We start from the raw sequence: 22,838 nt of genomic DNA, 5'->3' as shown, positions 1-22,838 counted from the left end.
GCTGCAGCGAGGTGAGGAAGCTGCAAACGGGGTTGTGGTGGGATATGGAAAATACAATGGGTTTTTTTCCATCAAAGGTGAATTTTCATTTCAAATGTTTTTCTGGCAAGACAAATGTTTCTCCCCTTTCTTCCACTGTCATCGTCGTCTTATCTGTCTCAGAGTGAGCCTGAGTCCTGGGAAGCCTCATGTTCCCAGCAAGACCTCTGCATCATTGTGACCATGGTTCCCTAAAGCCTTGTGCCTATATTTTGCACTTAGTCTCGCTCTTATAGTACCAACCATATGCACGCAGGTAGGAGTGATGATGGTGTAAGGCATGTCCCGAGGAGGGAGCCAGCTTTGCTCCCTGCTTGTGTGTTGTGCTCCTTGTGAGCACCGTGCACAGCCCAGGCTGGGGACTGCTGCTCTGCTTGTAGGCTTGGGCACAGTTGGCAAAGAGAGCCCAACAAGCCCTGTCACAGCTCAGCAGTCAGGCTGTTTGACTGTGGGTCTGTCTTTCTGCTTGGCAATTTGTCCTGCCTCCCTCCCCGTTTGGAAAATGTATTCATTTTTCTGTGGGAATAACTCTGAGAGACAATTTGATCCCAGCATTGGGGATTTAAAACCACTGAATCCATGCAGCCCCCTATGAGCTGTTACTGCACTTTTTTGTATTGGACCTTCTCATGGATGAACAGGGCAGTCAGAGGTATATTCACTTTGCTCTTGCTATATTTTGGAGGGTGAAGTATGAACTTGGAGAGGATGGTGTTAAAGCTAATGTCAAAGTGAGAACAGTAGGCCTGGAGAGCATGAAACAGAGCAGATCAAAAGCTTCAAGAGTTGCACACAGGCATCCAAAAGCAGAATAAGGTGCAGAGCTTTTCCCAGCTGAAGGGGGAAGTGGCACCTGTTAAATTTGCAGAGAGAGCTGTTGGAAAAAAGACCAAATCCAGCAGTGGGCTGGTGCCTGTGCTGTGAGCTGGCAGCCACACAGTGTTCTGTGGCCCCTGGGATGGGTGGTTTCCCTCATCCTGTGCAGGAGGAGGATGAGGGTGTGCAGGAGGCTTTGCAGGTAGGAATCCCACCCCAGCTAGGCTCTCCTGTGCAAGGGGTCCCTGGGGCTTCACTGCCAATGCTGTGTGAAGCTAAAGGCCCTGAAGACACTTAAAAATCACCACTGCCATCCCCAAAGCATGCATTTAAAGCTGTTTTATTTCTCTTTGTTGTTGTGTTCTGGGCCGTACTCTCCCCTGATAGCATGAATAGTGGAGGTAAACTTTACCTTGATGTAGCTGTGATGGTTATTGAGCTGTACACTGAGTGTCTTTGCACCCATTAACAGCACGATCAGCCTAACGGGGCATAGCTGCCCTGCAGTTATAACTGATTGAGCAACACAAGGATGTTTTGACTGGGAAAGAGGCCCTCTTGGGATATGATTTAAAAGGTTAGCAGTGAAAGGAGGAGGGATGGATCCCATAAAAGTGAGGGCATAGTTGGGTTAAGTTTTTTCCACCATCCATTTGCATGGTATGATACAGCAGAAATACAAAAATGAGCAAATATGCTGTGCCTGCTTCACAGCTGGGTAGGGCAGAGAACTTTTCTGCACATGTTGAATTCACTGACCCTCTCCTAGCAGCTGTTTTGGCCCTTGTTCCTACCCAGCCTCTTGATGCTGCTGGGCCTTTTTCTGTGCTGAAAGTCTTGCACCAGGAAAGCGGTTAGCTGGGGTAGAAACCTCTTGAATGGCTGGGGGAACTGTTTCATAGATCATAGAATGGTTAGGATTGGAAGGGACCTTAAGGATCACCTAGTTCCAACCCCCCTGCCATCAGCAGGGACACCTTCCACTAGACCAGGTTGCTCAAAGCCTCATCCAGCCTGGCCTTAAACACTTCCAGGGAGGCGGCATCTACAACTTCCTTGGGCAACCTGTTCCAGTGTCTGACCACCCTCACAGTGAAGAACTTCTTCCTAATATCTAATCTAAACCTGCCCTCTTTCAGTTTAAACCCATTTCCCCTTGTTCTGTCATTAACTGCCCTTGTGGAGGACAAGATGGAGAGACAACAGTGAGCAGGGATGGTTGTCCTGGGCTTGCCTGGAGCAGATGCACAAGTGGCCAGAGTCTGGGGGAAGCAGAGAGGAAGGAGCAGAATTACAGAGAGGGGTGCAAGAAACTGCAATAGCCCCACTCCTCCTTGGTTTCATAGATCCATGGCAGATTAGGATTGTCCTGAAGAGCTAACAGAGTTGAAGCTCCAGGAAATCAATCCACAGGAGTTTGTGTATTGATCTGTTTGGAAGCATTAACTTGAGGAATTTCTCCATCTACACTTGTTTTCATTTGGGTGCATGTTCACAGGGATTGATTTTTCTTAAGATCTGAGCATTGAATTAGACGTTTTTCTGGATGCACTGCTTCAACCTCAGCTTTTATAAGGAGACATCAGCTGGGATTTCACCTAATTTGACTTTGTTATTGAGACTCACTGACTGTAAGCAGTAGGTTTGTGACTGCATTTTCCTCAGCAGCCCTTGAAAGGGCAGAGAGCTCTTTCATCTACCAGGCTTAACTGTGTTTTCACCCAAGTTCTGCAAGAAAGGGGGGCCAAACCCAGCTATTGCTGTGTAACAGGAATGTGTGGCATGATGTAGGCCTGAATTCCTATCCCAACAAAACACAGTGGCCTCGACAGGTAAAGAAGACACTGAAGTGTCATCTTTACTTAGGAAAAGTGATGTGTATAAATACATATGATGTGTGTGTAAATATACATGTGTGTGTACATACATTTTCTTCCCTAATTGTTTTGTTGTCCTCCAGCCATAAAAGAATGAGAGTGGAGATTAAAATAAAGTGAAAGGTTGTGCAATTCTGGTGAAAAACATTTTTGGGGAGAGAAAGAAGTCACAGGATGTACTCGAGGGCTATGGGAGAGGCTTCCTCATTACATCTGCTTGGTGATTGTGCTGCCCATCTTCCAGCTCATTTAGGTCCAACCATCCCTGCCCTTTGCTATGGCTCTCAGTGAGTGCCAAACCCCTTTCATTAAAAGAGTGAGTATCTGTGCTGGAATTGCTCAAACAAGTATTAGTACAGTCTTGCTTCCCATCTTCACCTCCCCCAAGGGGCTCTCTGCACGCTCCTGCTCATTGCTTGTCACTTAGCGCCCATAGTCCCAGGATGGGCTGCCCTGAATCACAGTAAGACCTCTCTAAAACCAGCTCCAGTAAATGGAGCGACTGTATAGTTACAGAAACTAGAGTGACTTTGTCCTCTGTAGGCTTAGCACCTCTCTACCTTGAACCCATGAAGAGCCCAACATGCCAGAGTCAAGTCGGGGTGAGATAAAGTACAATTCTCTTTAGTATTTTGTATGCAGGGTTTGAGCTCAGGAGCACTGTGTTACCAAAAGACAATAACAAACAGATATGAAACACCTTTGAAATGTTAACTTACCCTGAAAAGCCTAATTCTTGAATACTTCTAAGCAACACAAAGCTACATCCTAGGTAATCTACTCCTTGCTCTATTTTAATAAGCAAGAAGCATAGCATATGGCTGGAAAGGATGTGTCAAATACTATTATAGAATCATGGAATGGTTAGGGTTGGAAGGGAGCTTAAAGCCCATCCAGTCCCAACCCCCCTGCCATCAGCAGGGACACCTTCCACTAGATCAGGTTGCTCAAAGCCTCATTCAACCTGGTTTTAAAGCTTCCAGGGAGGAGGATCCACAGCTTCTCTAGGCACACATATTTTCACATTCATACAGCTCGGGAAAGAAAGGATGGTGCAAGATTTCAAGAAACCCCAGTTTCAAAATACAGAGGTAGACAGAAAACTGGCAGCAGTGAGGTCTCGGACAGGACTGTGCTTCCCCCTCTCAGCTGCACAGCCTCATCTTTTCCCTATGGGCTGTAAGCGGCTACATAGGCTGTGCCCTTCCAGGAGATCTTTTATTTTTTACCTGCATTGCCAGAGCAGCCAGAAGACCAGGTTTCTGCCACGCCAGGCTCTGTTTAACGCACTATGTGCTTGCTCTCCCCAGTTGCATTTTCCCCTGTGCTCCTTCTGAGAGTTGGGTTTGCTACTGAACTCCTTGTGTGGGTACACTGTGACCCATTTCAGTTCAAATGAACTAGGTTAGCTAAAGCTGTGCAAAATGTAGGTCTCTTGCTATTTTCCTTCACTTTGAGTGAAATCCATTGGATGCAGAAGACCAGTCCCTCGGCTGATGTAAGCCAGTGCACCTCCTTTGACTTTGATGGAGGCTCGCCTCTGTGTTCCAGCTGCAGCTCTCGCCTGGCATCTGGTACAATCTATCCTGTGTGGTGTTTATTTTAATAGCCTGATAAAACTATTATTCTCAAGGGGACATATTGCCCGGTAGCCATGTGTTTAGCAAAAAAAAATATGTACCTGTATAGATTCCATAAGTATTTGCTTCAAAGATGTAAACACCACTTTACCCAATTAAAGGAGCGTACTTAATAATTTATCAGGCAATTAAAGCATTCATTGCCCTTTATCCCAGAGAGCTCCACCAGTGATATATAATCTGAACCTAAGTTAAAATGCTATAATAAATGAACAGTGATGCAATGTATCAAATATAATGAGAACATTAAGGCAATGAAGGGTGGTTTGTTGAGAATGGAGGTTATAACACAGTTAGTGGAGCTAACTTAATTTCTGGAAATACCAATGCTCTTGAGGAGTGGGGCATGGAGGGGGGACATCTGGGGAAGAAATCTCCCTGATATGTTCTGGGGGAAACGTACCGGTTGCAAAGTTAGAGATGGAAAAGATGTGTCTCCTCAGTTATTTGTTAATAAGCCTCTTGAGAATGTCATGAGAAAGGGAAATGAGCATCTGAAAGAGGGATTATAGCAGTAGTGGTGTTTCAGCTTAGCTCTGACTGCCTGTCAGAGCAAAATATTGCTTCATACTCATGTAATGAAAAATGCAACAGAAAAAGGGAGGGGTGGGGAAGCAAATGCTTTTGCTCCTAATTCTGGCTTGGATGTTTAAAAAAAAAGATATATAATTACCCAAGAGGTTAGGAGTCCAATTCACACTGAGTTGTAATCAGATTTGGCCAGTTTACTTCCCTTTTGAAAAGCTCAGTCACTACTGTAAAAATGCCAGAGCCTTGGTGGTACCAAATCTGCTTTCTGTGCTGTTCTCTCTCCTGTTGGGAGTTGCTACTGGTAATATTTTGTGGTGTGAAGGTGTACCCAAAGATGTTTAGGTCATGTAAAGATACAGTTGGGATGTGTTGAACTGTAGACAGAGAGATGATGATTCTATCTTCTTATTTTTAAATAGTATCTTGAGGTGAGGGTATGATTAAAGGCCATTATTACGGCTTTTAAAAAACTGTTCTTGAGCTATTTTAGATATGAAAATGGATGGGATAGAAAATTGAATGGAGATATGAAAATGGTGGTCCCACAGTTCCCCTTTTCAGTCTCTGAGGTTCAAATGTGTTGGCAAGTGATTTGCATGGTAGCTTGTTTTGAAAACACATTTCTGCTATAGTGTTTTTAGTGGGTGTATCTTTGATCTTTTCACAGTGACACCCATTATCTGCCAGTTCAGGAAAGAACTGCCTTGTTCAAGGCACTATTCTGTGCTCGATGGTTTATTTGTAAGTTTTCATACACCTGTATTTTACCTATGGAAACTATGGTTGATAGTACTGGAGTTTTAGCGCAGCATCTTCCATCAAAACAAGGTAGCTGACCAAAAGGCGTGTTGTGGAGTCCACTGCATGCAGCAAGGACAAGCAGGACGTGGGCTCTATTTGTGCCTTAGTTACTGACTTGCTCCCTAATCTTGGATGCTTTGCACTATTATTATTTTTCCTTTACTTTTTTGATCTCTTATAAACTCTTTGGAGAACAAACAGCTGCTTGCTGCAGGATTGCGTGGTGCTTAGCGCCATTCCTATACTGCAACTCGTAACAATAGCAGGGAGGGCTATTGGATAGTGAGTGAGCTTTATATTGACTAATTTGGAGTGGATTATATGGACTAGAACAGTGTAATTGAATGCTCATCTTTCCCCACCACTTGCAATATATGTTAACTCCATTTATTTATACGGCCACGTTTTCTCCTTCATGTGATGCAAAGGAGAATCAGCCTTCTGTTACAAACTCCCCAATGACTTTTGAGGTTAGGATCTGTTCTTTCCTACATATCAGAAAGCTTTTGTAGATGTTGTTAGTCTCTGGAAGAAGCTGCTTTCCAGATGTACATTCAGCTCTGCCATCCCAGCCTGCACAGCAGCATCTGTGCTGGTGCATGCGCTACCTGCCCTCCCTGGAGCAATAGGCTGGGGAGCTGGGCACTTCTTAGCAATCCCCTGTCTTAGTTTAGAGAATAACCACATCTATAGGGATAAAATATGCTTGTTTGGCAAGTCACTTCAGAATCAACTTTTTCATTGAAACAAAACTTAAGGACAAAAGACACATGAATAAAAGCATGAGCCACAACAACAATAGCAAAATATGCCTTCAGTGTAATACTTAACACAAATAACTTTTTGTTGTTTAACTCCGCCAGCTTTTAGTTCTTTGTTGTAGGTTAAAGCAGACATCTCCCTCTCTCATCTCCAGAAAGGCACACAGAAAAATTGATATTCCCATTTCTGCTGTTAGGAGCCTGCATGTCTTTGTTTTTCCCTCTTGCCTTTTGCACTTGGTTCCCTTCTTTTTGCAAATGAGCATTTGGATGCCGTTCAGCCTGATATGGGACTACAGCTGTTCTTTCCTTCCTCATTATTCTGGTCACTGGGCTGACATTTCTGCTGTGTACCTAAACTTTCCTATTCCTGGACTAAGTCTGCTTTTCTTTGCACCCTTTTGAAGGCAGAGCAGTAAGACCTTTTGTATTGTTATGAGATTAAAAAAAAATACCCAGGCTTTTTAGGGCAGTCATAACTATTTTCTCTTGACTTAAGATGCTTAAATGAGAAACAGCTTGTGGGGTTTACTGAAGCTCTACCTCACTGTGGTGTTATAGGGACTGCTGAAGGTCCTTCTGCAGCTAGGTACTGCCATTTTTTCCTTTGTATAACTACTATTACTTGGCATAAAACTTAGAAGATGACCTGAATCATATATCCTATCATCAGAAAATCAGGAAAATCTCAGCTTTAAATTTTCTGTGAAAACATTTGTTTGTGACTAATTTCTAGGGAAAGGGGGGTGGAAATTGATGCCTTGCAAAAACCAAAAGAATTTCAGTAGCTTACAGAAGTGTTCTTTTTGATGACTACCTGAATCCTCCTCATGTAATATAATTTATGTTAATTAAATGCTGATGGAATCTGAATAAGCATATTGATAGATGTATTTGAGATACTGTTATTAATTCATTATTCAATAGCTAGTGCATGAAAGAATACATTCCTAGGCTCTGATTTAGGACATCTCAATATTACTAAGATGTCTTTTTCCTACAGAAATAACACTTTAATCTACTGTTAAAAAAACCCCAAACTACAACAACACAAAAACAAATAGTAAAAAAAACTCACCAAAAAAACCTCATTGGAGGCAGCCTGGGTGAACAACTCTGGAGTAGTAATTATTTACGCACTTTCAGAGATATAGCATGTACTGATTACAATTCTCCAGGCAAACAGAAAATAAAACATTAATTTAAAAATAGGTATGACATTGAAGAATGAAGAACTCCTAAACCCAACAGCACGTGCTTTATTGCACCCCAAGCTTACATTTCAGCCAGTGTAAGGACGTGGTAACCTTTCTGGAAGCTCAGCAAACCTGCATTTTGTACCTAAACTACCCACACTGGTAGTGAGCTGTGGCCAGGACTTGGTGTCCTCCATCCAGCTGAGGCTGGCTGCAAACTTGACCTTATGACAAGCTGATGTTGAGATATTGGTGATGTCTGCTTGATGTAGATGGCCTAGTACTGTTCTAACAGATAGATGGTGGCCTCAGGGGTCAAGGATGGTCTGACTGAGCTGAGCCTCTCCTTCTGTTAAGGTTTCCACTAGCACCAGTGCTTGGGGGTTAGCCTTGGCTGACCCTGAGCTGCCACCAAAGGCACTTCAGCAGCTGAAAGCATGGAAAAGGGAGAAACTTGCCTCAACTGTTGGCTTATCACCTCTCTTGCACAATAGGGTAATTAAGCCAGCTGAGCTTGGAGAGCATCTTGGATAGTGCGTTGCTGCTCTGTCTGCTGTCAATGTCTGACAAAGCAGAACACAAAAGGAAAGATGGTCTGGATACCTGAGACCTTAAGCTAGACCCGAAATAGGAAGCAAACTCTACGGAAGAGTGGTAACAATCTAATAAAACCTTTAAAAAGTCTGTCTTTACTTAGGAAGGAGCATTTCTATTGACTTCTGTTTGTTTTGGATCGGGTCCCAGGTGACTAGAGTGCTCCTAAGTGGCTCTGAATAGTCAGAGAGAGGGAATAAAAACATGGGAGCCAGTTTCCCACCATGTCGTGATACTCACTGATGCTGGTTTTGGTTTCATAGGTCATCTTTAAAAGTCCAGCGAGTATTTTACAAGCTCATTTGGTGAATCAACAGTGCCCAGAAACTTCTTCCACTATCCTGAGCTTTACTGGAAGAAGGGAGGTAATCTGATCTCCAAAGGTTGCTGGTAACCTGCACCCACCTGCTGTACTTAGTGTCACTGAGACACAGGACTGACACAAGCCCCCCAAGAGTCCTTCATCCAGGAAGATGTTGATGGGAGGCTTGACATACAGTTCTTACTGCCTCTCAAGTGTCTATACAAGAGCCTAGCTGCTTTTGTGGGACCACATGAAACTGGCTTCTGATTTACCTGCAAATGTTTTAAGGCATTCACCCAAGACTTTCAGCTTTCTCCCCTCTATGAAACTGTCGTTGCTTCAGGAGGTGGGGAAGCATTGCTGTTGATAAGTGTTACGTTAATGTGTGAGGATGTTCACGCTTTCCCCATCACTGCGTTGAGCCCTTGGGGATGAACTCAGAAATGATGGAGAAACCTAATGATGAGCTTCTCTGAGACAATTACAAATGTAATGGGGAATGGAATGAGGTAAGCAATGAAAATTGAGGTGAAATTTCCTGACTGACTGAAGCTGAACTAACTCTGGGCACTGCTGCAGTGCCCATCCTTTATTCCTAGGTGTGCACGTTTTGCCACTTCCTTCACCCAATACTATCACATGGCTGCCAATCTGAGTTGTCTTTAGAGTTATGGGTTTTGTTCTCAGGTGGATCATTGAGTTTAAGTCAGTGGGAGATTTCTGCTCTTGCTTAAGACGGTGCAAAGTTACAGCATTGCCAAACTCTGCTGTAAAATTGAAAGTATGTGGCAACTGGTAATGCTGTAGGTTGGATATATGGGTATATCTGACAACTATACTCTTTCTCTGTGGTGGGGAAATTTTGGCTTCACAGTGTTCATAATCAACTGTAAGTATTGAATATTTGCTTTTAGCCTCCAGGGGCCTTTATATTGCAGCACTGAGAGAGAAATTAAGATCTGGGAAGAGGTACATTTGAGCATCTGCATGGAAAGGACAGAGATGTTCCAGGTTGCAAACAGTCACTTTCCCCTTCTGCTCCCTGAAACTTAACAACCCCAGAGTCATTCTAGGTTTTGTTCATAGCCATTCAGTCTGTTGAATTCTTTTATGTAAATGGAATTCCTGCAGATTCTCAAGTGGTAGCTGTAAACATTTTCCTGTGACTCCATCAGGTTGCTTAGAAAAAAGCACTTTTAGCCTATTGTGTTTTGCTAAGGAGATCATGTTATTCCAGCAGGTATGAAAGGAGTTTGAAAACAGTTTGTGTTTGTATACAGCAGGGAGAGGAGGCTGCTCACTTGAATTCTCAGTTAAGGCTGAGCTTGGGGAAGACTCTGATTATCCCAAAGACCAAAGGTGTCTTTATGTATAACCTGCTTCTTGGCTGCTTTCTGCTAATGAAGTTGTTTAGATCAGCTACCAGCAGTTGTAATACATGGGCATGTCTATGTAAGAGGCAAAATGCTGGAAACCCTCAGGAATTGCTCTTTGCACCCCAAACCATTTGAATTGCTGGAATTGGATTGACTGGAAAAGACCCTAACAGGAGATGTGGCCATGAGCTACCTGCATCTCATGCTGTTTGTGCTCATGGATTTGGGCACCTTTGTAGCTTGCAAACCTGTGTTTTCCCTCCCTCTAGCTATTGTTCTTTAGTATTAAGATGTTTTCATCATAGTAAGACTTGTGAATATTGCTTGCTAGGGTTGGTATTTGCTTTTGATTTTGGCTTCCTCAGATTGTGGGGTTGGGGCACAGTGCGTGATCAGAAGCTGTGTGGTCTGTAGAGCAAAGCACGAGAACTTTTTAGCTTCTGCATTGCATTCACGTCCTCTTTGGTTTTGTATTGTTGTGGTTTTATGTACATCCACTTGCTTGGGGACTTGTAATCTTATTTGTAATCTATTGTTTTAATTATTTTCTGTGAAGGTGCCCAAAGACCTTGGGGTATTGAGACACAAATACATTATTTATTCATTAATTATTCATTATTGCTAACTACTTGCTACAATGTAGTTGTCTGCAGTAGCATGTCTGGGGTGAACTCTCTCCCGTGGATAAGAAGGTAGCTGCTTTATTTGCCAAACATTCATTGGTTGGGGGAAATTGACAAAAGAATTGCAGGGAAAAATAGCTACCTTTGGCCAATAACTCTTCTTCTGATATGAATCTCTAAGAGTTGACCTAAAAATCATCAGATGGAACATAAGCTCCCTAATCAACCCCTGGAGGTCATAACCCATTGCTGATTTGTCCCAGAATTGCCAGGAGAAAGATTTACCAGGTGTGTAAAAGGGCTTTAATTAATTTAAAAAGGACCATGGTTATCACTGACTTTTTCCCACTTATGAAATCTGTTTCTTCCTTCCTCTTCAGCTTCACCTAGCTCTGAAACTACTCCAGTTAGCTCTGCAATTCAGTTTGCAAGTAGTCATCTTCCCTGTGTTTTGTTTGAAATACAGAAATAAACACAAAATGTTAAAAATAGAAATAACCCTGAACTGAAATAATTTCTGCTTCCTGGCTGACTGCCTTTTGCACCAGACTTCAGTTGTATTTCAGCTGAGATCATTGAGGCTGGAGCTACCCAGTGCTAATCTCGGTGATGATTTTCTCAGGGAGATACTTGGTCCCAGTTCTTCATGGGCTTTTACTCATTTCTTGTCCCTTTGTGATCTGATTTCCACCATTTCCCTGTACTGATTGCTACAAAAGAGGGACCTGCAGCAACCCTCCAAATGCCATCCTGCCTGATTGCCACAGCAGGAGATGCATGTTCTTGGCCAAGACACAGTGACTTCAGCCTGCTTTCCTCCCTAATGCTGCAGTTCATTGCACCCTTTGGTACCAGGGAGTAATTGTGTGGTTTAAAACTCAAGTAGAGGTCTGAGCTCTGGTTCCGGTGGGGCTGTGATCCTCTGCCAGCCCCATGGCTGCATGTGTGGCTGTGGGTCAAGTGGGACGATGGTGTAGCTGCTGCTGGAGGACATGCTGCTTTGGAACTGGTTAAACACAGCTCTGATGAGTGACAGCTTTACACAAAGTCTTTTGAAACCTCAAGGAAGTTTTAACATGCTATAGGAAATCTGTTTTGATGTTTTTTAAAAAGTAGCTAATAACTGCTTAACTTTTGATTTTTAGCTTGAGAGGAAACTTCTTAGTTAATTGATTGGTAATGGGTCTGAGAGGTTGAAATAACTCGGGTGGATTGATGGGAAGACCAGCTGGAGGGGTCAGAGGTCAGGGAGAGCTGTGTGTAATGACTAGTGACAGTGTTTTGTCCTCCCAAAAGAGCTTCTCTTCAGGGACTATTGCAGCAACTTGAATTTGTATGTGCTTTTCTGGAAATAAAACTCCCCCATGCAGGAAAATCAATGCAGGCTGCCAGGCACTGTCGTGACTAACAGGTCCTGTGAGACTGTTGGGAGAATTTTTTAGTGTCTTGAGATAATTTCTGGGAGCTCTGAGACTGAGAGGAAAACCTGTTTGGCTTCGTAGTCTCATCAAAAATCCCCCTGGGACATAGTGGTCACCATGACTGTCTGCTCAAGAAATTTTTGCATCTGCTTGATTAGTGTGTTGGATTGCTACAGTAATCAAGGAAATTAAGTCTTTAGTGCTATGGACAGATTTTTTGACAGTCCTGGAGAGGGCAGAGAGGAAGCTTGGGTAAAAAATCCGGGCACTGGAAGGGTAAATGGAGCACCCAACATTGCTGTCAGCTGTTTAATGGAAGACAGCTCAATCACTGGCAGGATCAATCCCTATAGATTGAGTCCATGGCTATTATCAGCTTTTCCTATGTCCATGCTGCTTGCAAATTTAACTTCACCTCTCAATAATTTTAAATGAAAGGCACAGTAGTGCTGCAGAGAAAGGAAAAAATGCTTTCCTACCACATTGCTTTTTGAGTGTGAAACTTGACTTCTGCCTGTTGTCTGCATGGGTTGGTACCTCATGTTTGTACCTTTCTTTGCTCTCTGCTGTGGTTGAATGCAGTCACAGTACGATACAGCTGGGATGTACCTATCTCTGTTCCTCCGTGGTTATGAAATCCACTTTGTAAAGACTTTAAACACAGTGTTTTTGGGAGAGCTCAGCCCATTACACACAGTTGTGAGTGCCTCCAGCAAAATTACATACATTAAATGGTTAGCATCTTAGATGTTTTTCAGGGTAATTTTCCCCTCTGTTGCACTCTCCACTACTCCCAGTGCTCTTACCCTCTTGGAGTTGTGTGAAAGTAGGATTCAAGTGTTTTCAGTCTCTTGCTGATCTGAGAGAGGTCTAGAAAGCAAGGTGGGAAAGTGCTGAAAAAGCGACTATCAGTGCTCTTGCACTTGCAAACAACTTGCAAACAACAGAACCACGCTGATCGGCTTCCACCTCCTTTGAAAGGACCATGAAAAGGGGCATCAGTGACAGCCCCAAAAGCTGCTGGGTCAATGGGAGATGAGCTGGAGTGAGGAACGATAGAAAAAGCTTGCCTAATACAAGCTCCAAATTTGGCTGGAGGTGCACATCAGGTATTTTTTAGCTTTCACACTCTCCCTGGTACTTAGGTGTTAATTTTATAGCACCCCAATCTGTTTTCCTACAACTGTCTGTCTCGCACAACCTGGTTGTCCAATATGCGTCAAACCCAGGCACAAAGCCAATGACTGGAGGCATTGGATATGGCAGCAACAGGAGCATCCTATGCCAAAACCACCTCCTAGGCCTGGGTTAATGGAATATTGCTCAAATGCTTGCTCAGTTTAACAAAAAAAAAAAAAAAATAAAAAAAAAATTCAACACGTCCTGGCAACTGAAGACCTTAGTGTGTAATTGTGTAGAGACTAAAATTATGCAGAAAGTGATAAACTCTGAGAGTGTCTCAGCATTTATGGGAGTGAATATCCTATACATTATCATTGAATGTCGTCATATAAATTATCACCTTCTCTATACCTCCCAGCTGCCCTATAATCTTCCGTAACGCTGCTCCTCGCCATGCAAGGAGCAGTCGGGAAGCCGGTGCTTCACACTGCTTTTCACACAATAAAAGTGCAACATTATTCTGACAACCATTCTGTTTGGTGCCTGGGTGGCTGGAGCACATCCAAAGCCATCCACCCCGCACCTGCGAGACAAGCAGAGCTAATCTGACACTGCATCTGCCTACTCTGTCCCATGCTCCTCATAAATAAACAGTTCAGATCGACATCTGTAGAAACTGGATTTTATAAGCCTCACTGCCACATATATTTAAATCTTTGTTCAAAGGACAGAGAGAGAAACAGAAGTCTGAAAGGATCCTACCTTTGATGCATAGCTGCCACAGTAAAACCAAACTTCTTCCATGCAAAGGGTGTGAAAAGGCAAAAGTTTGTACTTAAAGCAAGCAGATTCATTATAGGAAAAAAGTATTAGAGAGAAGAGCTGCAGGGAAGGAAAACACTCCTTCAGATATTTCATCATGGATCACGTGAGACAAAGGAGCCATTGAAAAAGGCTTTAACACATTTCAATTATGTTGCTTTCAACGGGTTTCACCAAAGTCTGAAACCACAAGCTTTCAGGCAGATTGTGATAATAATGGAGATGGGCCCCACAAAAATGTGAATTACAGAAACTGGATCTGACGTGGGGAGCTGGCTTGAGGTTGTTTTGAAAAACAGCAATTCTCTCCAAATCCTCCCTGGCTTAGTCTGTCAAGAAGATATACACATGTTTATAGGGTGTGCTCAACACCAGAAGTAGCAGCAGAAAGATATATCGCTGATGAATAAATAACTTTGTAGATGGATACTGGCAGGTTTAACCCATGAACAAACCCTGTTTGCTGTAGTATGTCTCTGCTTGTTGCAATCTTCTAGTGAGCAAAAATCTGGTATAGAAAACTAACAGCTTTTTGCCAACAAGTTGTCTTCAAATGCATAAATTAGTACCAAGTTGTGATGCTAAAAAAGCTGGCAAAAACTATAACTGATTATCAGAAAGCAGCATTTGTCAGAGAAAAAGGGTTTTCTCCCTGTTTTTTAGACCCTGTTAATTTAGCTGACTGAGTAGGGTAGACAAGTGCTGCATCAGCTCTCCTACTAAGTACCTACAACTGCTCTCCACATTCCCCTACTGTCCACTCCTCACACTATTTTGATCCCAGGTGTATTTTGCAAACTCCTGAGAAGGTTTGCAAGCAGGCATTGTCCTGTCTCCCTCCTGTCCTCCTCCCTCCAGGAGGGCTGTTTGCCTTCTCCACCCAACACGGGAACGGTTGGGTGTGGGAAATGAGCTGCAAGGACACTGTGTGCAGAGGTTTGGGGATCCTTCTGCTAGAAAAGAAAAGCAAACCAGGACACGTTCTTTGTATGAAGGCAGTTTTTCCCTATTTGTCACAATATGCATGTGAAGGCATCCTCCCTTGGCCTGGGATAACCAGTCTGTGATCATGCACCACTCGTGGTGATTACAAGGTCACTTTATCCAGTGTGGGGCAGATCCTGGGGCTTTTACTCAGATTTTTCTCAGCTGTTATTTCATGCCAAAGAGATCTCCTTTAGACAAACCATTATAGCTGCGCTAATGTTTACACCACTCACCCAGCAACCATCTCACTTCCAGGTGCCCTGCTTTCACCTTGCAGAGTGTGCCTGGCTTGAGACCTTTTTTTTTTTGCCTTAGACAAACTCAGAGGATGCCAAAGTGAGATGCTGTGATTTGACCTGACTCTAGCTGAAGTCAACACAACTTTTCTCACACTCATCCTATTCATTTAATATGCATCAGGGTAGGGTTTTCCAGATGGGAATGATGTTTGCAGTAGTGCTATGGTGAGGTAAATAAACATCAAAGCCCATTGTGCCTATAGAAAATATGTTTGCCCCATGAGCTTGCTGTGTGGGGCAAAGGTAGCTGCAATATGTTGGAAAAAGACACTGAACGTAAGGATATGGAGGTAAGAATAAGCACTGAGAAGCTCTGTTCCACATGTACACAGGAAATTTCTGATCAAAAGTGACATATTTTTTAGATTATAGAAATCATTCATTAAAAGTATCTGGGGATTTTTAACTTGTACAAACGAAAGGAGCTTGTCCTCCACTCCCTGCAATTTGTCAGTCTCCAGCTTCTCACCTCCTGGTTGCACAACTCAAAACTGGGCTTTTATCTGAGAAAATGAAATTTAGTAAAATATATTTTTATAAACACAGCCTGATCCCTAAGACTGGGGGGAAAACATTACAGCTGCAGTATTTAATATAATTTAAAAGCTGCTTACCCTGCATGTGGAATAAGTACTTTTCATAAGGCTTTCTACTATGCACCCTAATTCGTATTAACAGCTCCTAAGGAGCCATCATAGTTTATCAAGAAAGTAATATGCATTTTAAAAGCACTCAAATAGAGATTTACATGATAAACCTTAATGACTCTGGAATGCATTATTAGCTATCGTACACTCCCAGAAGCAGTCACTCACTTCTGGTAAATTAGATAATTCAAGAAGCCCGTGAAAAACTTCAGCTCAGAATTAAGCTGTTGTTCAGCCACTCTCTAGGATTTATTTCGTGCATTAAGGGGCACTTTCCACCTCAGCCTTTGTATGGCAAGTGACTGTTTTGTGCATAGGAACATTGCTATGATCCTTTCTAAAGAAAACAACCTGTTAAGCTTTAAAGCTCATTATTTATCTTATAATGGTCTTATATCTGTGGCGATATTTCCTTGCAATTGTCCTGTCAGCCAGATGCTAAGTAAGATATCGGTATAAACCAGTTTCACAATATCTGTGAAATATGGCTGGAAGATAACAATGTTGCTGAGATGATGTTTTTAAATAATGGAAAAAACCCAGCCAGTAAATTGATAGCTTCCGTAAAGTCAATGGAAAAATGAATCCTGTGGAGAAGTGGGGCTAGCAACTGCATTTTCCCCCAGCAAGATGAGATCAAAGTAACTGTGAAAATGAAAATTCAATGATTCTTAATTGTTCTGAAGATTAGGGCCCCCATGATACAAAGACTTGCATGGAACAAGAAAAAATACATCTGAGGGAATGATTATGTCCTCCAAGTAAAAGGATTAACTGACCTTTCTCTGTCCTAGTCCAGATAATTTTGCTTTAAATATAGGTCTTAGTGAGACTAGTCGTGTCCCTAAAAATGAGTGATTTACACTTTTTTCCATTTAATTCTGAACTGACATTTTCATGCTGTCAACTCTCTCTTTTTTTTTTTTTTTTTTTTTTTTTTTTTTTTTTTTTTTTTTTTTTTTTTTTTTTCTACTCTGTATTTGCAATTATTCTTATGTGGACAGCCTCAGCACTAGGGACTTGCTTTGTGCCATGGCTGGTGGTGTTGGCTGTTTGGCCTCATAGCACTATCTAGGCAATAAAGGCTGAAAGCCCAAAAAAGACAGGAAAGATTTAACTGCCTAGCCCCATCATCTGCATCAGTGTGCTGCCTCAGAACTGCCTAGATGATTTTAATATTACTTTAATTTGTTGTTTTTGTGGTTTTGCACTGTCTCTGCAACTTTGGAGGAAAGCTCTCCTGAGCTCAGGTTTAGGGACTGCAAAAGTTTGCATATTTCACTGCTGTCTAGAAAGAACTAAGAGTGGAAAACTAGGTTTTAAATGCACTATACTTTGTATACACTTAGATACCGGAGCATCTTAATTAACTGGACAAAACTCAGTTAACAGCTGATGAGACTAATTGTTCTGAAAGATTAAAAGCCTTAACTGGAGTGTCACTATGAATGCCTGCCCCCCTTTGCAGGGCATCTGCTGCTTGCTTTGGGCAGGGGAAGGATGTCACAAGGCAAAATGGGATTGAAAGGGAGAAGGATAATATTACCGAAGTGATTTGCTCTTTACTTATGTCTCTGCATGACAGGACAGTGCAGAAACATGTGTGCAAAGGTGAATTACAGCTGAACGGGGCAAAGTGGGAGCTGGCAGAAGACTGGGCTGGCTGTGACAGAGCGATGACCAGTGAGTGCCTGGCAATAGGCGTATGGCTGGTGTTACCCAAGAGTCATTATCTACTGGACTGCAGAGCAATTACTATGGCAAAATCACACAGAGCTGGTTAGTGCAGAAGCAATTAGTGTAGTGCACTGATTGCACAATTCTGGGTGGCCCAAAGAGAGTGCGAGCATTGGCCAGCCCAGCACTGCGGGCACCCGCTCCACGGTGGGTGAAAGCTCAGCCAGCCATCGCTGGCAGCAGGAAGGTCCTGCCTGAACTCCCCACAGTGAAGTAGAAGTTGCAAAAGGTTGCCTGGGGATTTTTTTGGATTTTTTTTTTTTTTTTTTAAGGGCTGCATAGCAGGGGCTGAAGGAGCAGGGTCAGGTTGCTGTGTGCAAAGAAGTGGATTGTGCCATCTTTATTCTTTCAAAGAAAAAGAAAAAGGCAACTTTTGGAGAGTTCTGTGTATCTTGTAGGGCATTGATTACTGAATTACTGCCTTTGGAGCCCCTCTGCCTGGGTTGCTTTTGGGCCACGCACGAGTTCACTGCAGTGGGAGCTTTGCTGCAGGGGAGGAAGGAGCCCTGGCTTATCCCCAGCTGACCTACTCTCATTACATGTTTATAAAAAAGCTAAATGTCCATGAATGCAAGTGCAAATCTGAAAAACTGGGTGCCTCCAAACGAGCTGCAGCTGCCATTTGGGTAAATGACACATGGCTTTGTCTTGTGCTGGGGAATAGAAAAGAGGAGGTTTGGGAAGTGCCTCGCTGGCTGGGAGCAGTGCCTGTCTTCCCTTGGAAAAAGTGGCTCCGAAACACCAGAGTCCTGCCTTGGTCCATGCTTTATAAACCCTTTCATCCGTTTATCAGAAGCAGACAGGGTCAAAGGCTGCTTTTAATTTACATCTGGTCCCTTCAAGGTGTGTCTCCAACGAGGTATCTAAGTGAAAGCGTGTTTGTCATCTTGGCCGTGCCCTCCCCTTTCCTGTCCGGTGACTGCCATGGCAGCCTGGGCTTGGGGTGGAGGAAGCTTTTCTTAATGAGACCATGGAAGGTGGCAGAGAGGGCAAAGAATGATCTGGGATATGTGGAGGCAACTGGAGAGGGAGTGGTAGAGATGGGTAAGTGCCAGTGGGGTAGATGACTTGCACCCTGGGAGTTTTTCACTTAGCACATAAGAGAGGAAGGGGATGTGAGTCTCCCACTGATATTTCTCTGTTGAGTAACCACTATAGAAAGTGAAAAACAGAGTCTGGACTCATCTTCCCATCCCTTTCCCCTGAGTGTCTCACTAATAGCTGCCTGGGATGGATTTCCAGCTGTGTTGATTGCCTCTAATTGGCTGCAGCTTTCTGGCCAGGCTCACCTCTCCCTAGGAGGTGATGGCCCTGGCGGGAACAGGGGTGACCTGATCCAAGGCTGAGGAGCTGCTCCTGCTGCTTGTGGCCAGAGAACCCCTGCACACTTCTTCCCCCATTGCTCAGCACTGAAGTGCTTTGGGCAGGGTAGTCAATGGAAAAAAGTATTTCAAGGAAAAATAAATGTTTTGGTTCTCACTAGTTTGACAGTAACTTTAGAAATATGCATGTAAAAATAGCGCTTTTTCCACTTGGGTTTCTTGTCACAGGTTTCCTTCAGCTGCCTCGTTCTGCTGATCTCAACTGGAGTATTATATGAGTTTCTGGGAGCTGTAAGGGGAAAATGAACCTTGAAAAGGGAGTTTATTTTGTTCTTATAAAAACACAAAGAAGTTTTCTTTCCCTCCTACCCCAAAGCTAGACTTAACTTTGTGTGTTTAAAAAAAAAAAAAAAGCTGGTTGATCGTTTTGGTGTGTTTGGTATCTGTTTATGCAAAATCTAGGGCTTAACTGTGATGAGATAAAAGTAAATCTGGCTTTATTGTTTCTATTCCTTATTTAAGTGATCACAGAAAGAGCAGCCGTAGCCCTAATGCTCAGACATGCTCCTTTCACGTTTGGTCTTTGCTCTTATTAGTAGAAGTCAGACTTTGACATGAATTTTCTGCAAATTTGTTTATATGAAGTTTGGCACAAAGCAAATTTGAAACTTGGCATGGCAACAGTAAAGAGGAACCCATTCAGAAATAGAGAGAAACAAGTCTGGCAGCATTTCAGCATTACTTACCTTCATCTAAAATCTCTCTTGTGAATACTGACACTAGTAAAAAATATACTGTGTTCCTCTCCATTCTCCTCCTTCATTAACCTGGTAGTATTCATTAACGAACAAACCTATGGGTCTCATTGTCCTCTAAAGTCCATCACAAAAAAATTGTGCTAATTAAATAGGTTACCAAACGGTTCAGTGTGGGAGTGCGATTCCTGAGATGCAATGGACACGTCTATGGGTAATGTCAATGCTTTGAGTAATCATATTTAGCACTAATAAATTAGATTTTGGAACGGCCATAAAAATTCATGCTTCAAGGCTTAAAGTTAATCTCTGTCAGGATAAGACCTTCATTGGCATAGATTATCCTGTGCTTACCAATTAAGGAATTTCTTGTATATTCCTCGGAAGATCATTGCTGGCTGGCTTTGAGGACAGAACTGTGTCTAAGCAGAGCGTTTGTCTTACTGAGGTGGCAGCTCTCACACCAGGTGCATTGACCCAAGGGGATCAGGCAAAAATGGGCACGATTCCATGAGTGTAGGAGTAGGAGACATGAACTGGGGTTTAGTCATTTTGCTGGGAGTTGGGAGACTGACTGCTAAATTTGTTTTAGGCTTCGTATGTGTTTTTGGGCAATATGGGTAATTTTGCTGTGCCTTTGCTCATCTGTTTTCAAATAAAAGAATACCATCTCCCTTCACACACCTTTTCAGTTGAAACACCAACCCTTTGCTGAGTAGGGATCAGTTCTTGCTATGGGCTGATACAGAAACTACCTGGCACTGTACAATCACGGAACATTGAATTTGAGGATTTTCATTTTTAGCTGTGATGCTGTTGCTACTCTTGATGAGAAGGATGACAGATGTAGCTTTCCATTTTCTGAAGTTTATTGGTTTCAGCATTTGTTTTTATGTTTCATTTTCTTGTGTTAAAAACTACTTTTCACGCATAATAGCCTGTTTGTTCGATTTTTCAATTGTGAGGATGGATAGTAAAGACAATCAGGAGTTTCAGAAGGTGAAGTAATTTGACAATATCACTAGAATCTGAAGAAATCAGGGTTAATTTATGATAAAACACTGCTTTTGCAACACATGTTCTGTCCTATTCACACAGATTTAACAAAAATATACCACTGAGCAAGACATATCTGGAATTTCAGGAGCTGGGGAGATACTGCCAGATATAATTTGTAACTGACTTTTCATGTCTGGAAATAAAATAAGTTATAGATTAAATAGATAAATTAGAGAGGAAAAAGAACTCTGGATAAGCAATGTTTCCTAGTCATGTACATGTGAAAGCCAGAAATACAATGTATAAAATAACACAAAAGAAGGAATGGGAAAAAAAAATACTATCCTGGGAAATGTGTGTCTGAAAATCTGAAAGGCAAATACTGCTTCAGAGAGTGAAGATTTGCTTCGGTAGTTACTATGAAACCTTATGAATGAAAATGTCTTTCCTCTGGATTTATGATATTATACAGTGCAATTTAATGGCAGACAACAAGTCTTTGAAAGAAGAGGTGATGGTCCAGTTCTTGTGATGCTGTAAATACACACCCCCCAGAAGAAAAATAGCCAGAGAGAAAGAGCTAGAAAACAGTGTGGTCTCTAATTATCCCTCCACCTTTCACTTCCCCAGTCAGACCACTACTGCTCTGCTTCTCTCCACCTCAGGATATTAGCTATCATCCAACCAGCCTCAGATAGCTGCAAAATAAACATTCAGTACCTGCGATATGGCAATTAATTTCCAGCTGCTACTGTCCCAATCTTTCATCCCTCTTTGCTACTCACACCAAACAGTTTAGAAATAAGAATAAGGCCCTCCAGAAAAGTGAAGAAGCCAGAGAGAATGTGTGTGTTCAGTCTCTGAGGTCTGTGCAACCTTCCCTGTACAAGGACAATGCCGGCTCATTGCTCAGCATGTGGTTGGGCTACTTCTGGGTCAACACACTTGACTCTGCAGGATGGCCAACAGCCGGCGAGAGCAAAGGTGGCCGGAGGTTACTGCCTCATAAGAGTATGTGGTAGGTCATGTGGAGCTGGCGTGGCTTTGCTCGCTGCATGTCGCTGGTCGGCACAGTAGGGATCTCTGCGTTTAAGGAACCTGGAGTGGGCAGCAGGATAATGCCAATGGGATCTCACATGTGGCCAGCTAGTTGCTGCCCCTCTGAGACATTGCAAAACCATGTATCTAGCTGAAAAATTTACAAATGTGTATATGCTTCGGCTTTCATTTCTCCTGTGAAAGATATACTGACACCTTTCAGACTGCAGTTGATTCAAAGTCCTGCTCAGGGGGGTGAGAAGTGGAATGAGAAGTGACTGGGTGAGGCTGCGGGAGGGCTCTGGCTGCAGTGGGGACTCCAGACCTGCTAAACTCCAGCCTGGGGACTGGCTAGTGTCACCATGTGGTGTGACACTCATGGGCTTCAGCCCTGCTGAGATCATTTTCCCAGCAGGTTTGCCTCCATGCAGGACCTTCCACGGTACCTCTCCAACATACCTCTCCAAAGCCTTCTGGCACCTTCACAGGGGTGTGAGAAACAGGGTGCTGCCTCTCCTCCCACAGCTCAGGCAATCCCCACTGGGTTGTCCAACACCTTTTGTGAGTGTTGTGTTCATGTGCGCTGTCTAAACGCATTTAATTGATCTTTATGGCTATGTGTTTGTCTTCCATCCGGCACAACCTGAGGCTTTCATTGCTACTGTTTCACATGCATCAATAATAAATATGCCAATTGGATAAAATTATGCTTATTAGTTCAGTAACTACTTTGTGTTATGTATCATGCATGAAGGTGCAGAAATGTTGATGAACGCTAACTGTACGGTCTCCCAAAGAGAATACAGACACTAATTCAGATCTCAGGCTGGGGACTTGTTCTTGTGCCTCTGCTTGAAGCAGCTGACCACGAGAATGCTTCACCACAAAACCCAGAGACTTTCGATATGAGGTGACACTGTTACAAAACAAGTTTATGTGACCATTTGCAACCTTGAAATCCCTTAACATAAAATTACTTGCCCACAATCACATCTTTTTTCTAACCTGACTGCTAGATGTTTTATAGGGGCAGGCTGAAAATGAAAGACCAATGCCCGTGTTCTCAGTTCTTTGTTTCCCAGGGAAGTCTGAAGGCACTCTTGATGCCAAGCTGCTTTGAAAATCCAGTCC

General features: G+C 42.9%; 1 protein-coding gene across 1 annotated transcript in view; it reads right to left on the bottom strand.

Annotated features, from left to right (window-relative positions):
- KCNMB2 (potassium calcium-activated channel subfamily M regulatory beta subunit 2) overlaps window positions 1-22,838 on the bottom strand; it is a 153,099-nt gene that overhangs the window by 69,879 nt on the left and 60,382 nt on the right. The window lies entirely within an intron of this gene.

Source organism: Antrostomus carolinensis, unplaced genomic scaffold, assembly GCF_000700745.2.
Source record: "Antrostomus carolinensis isolate BGI_N321 unplaced genomic scaffold, ASM70074v2 scaffold1774, whole genome shotgun sequence".
Classification (NCBI taxonomy): Eukaryota; Metazoa; Chordata; class Aves; order Caprimulgiformes; family Caprimulgidae; genus Antrostomus; species Antrostomus carolinensis.
This window is presented reverse-complemented; position numbering and strand designations above follow the sequence as displayed.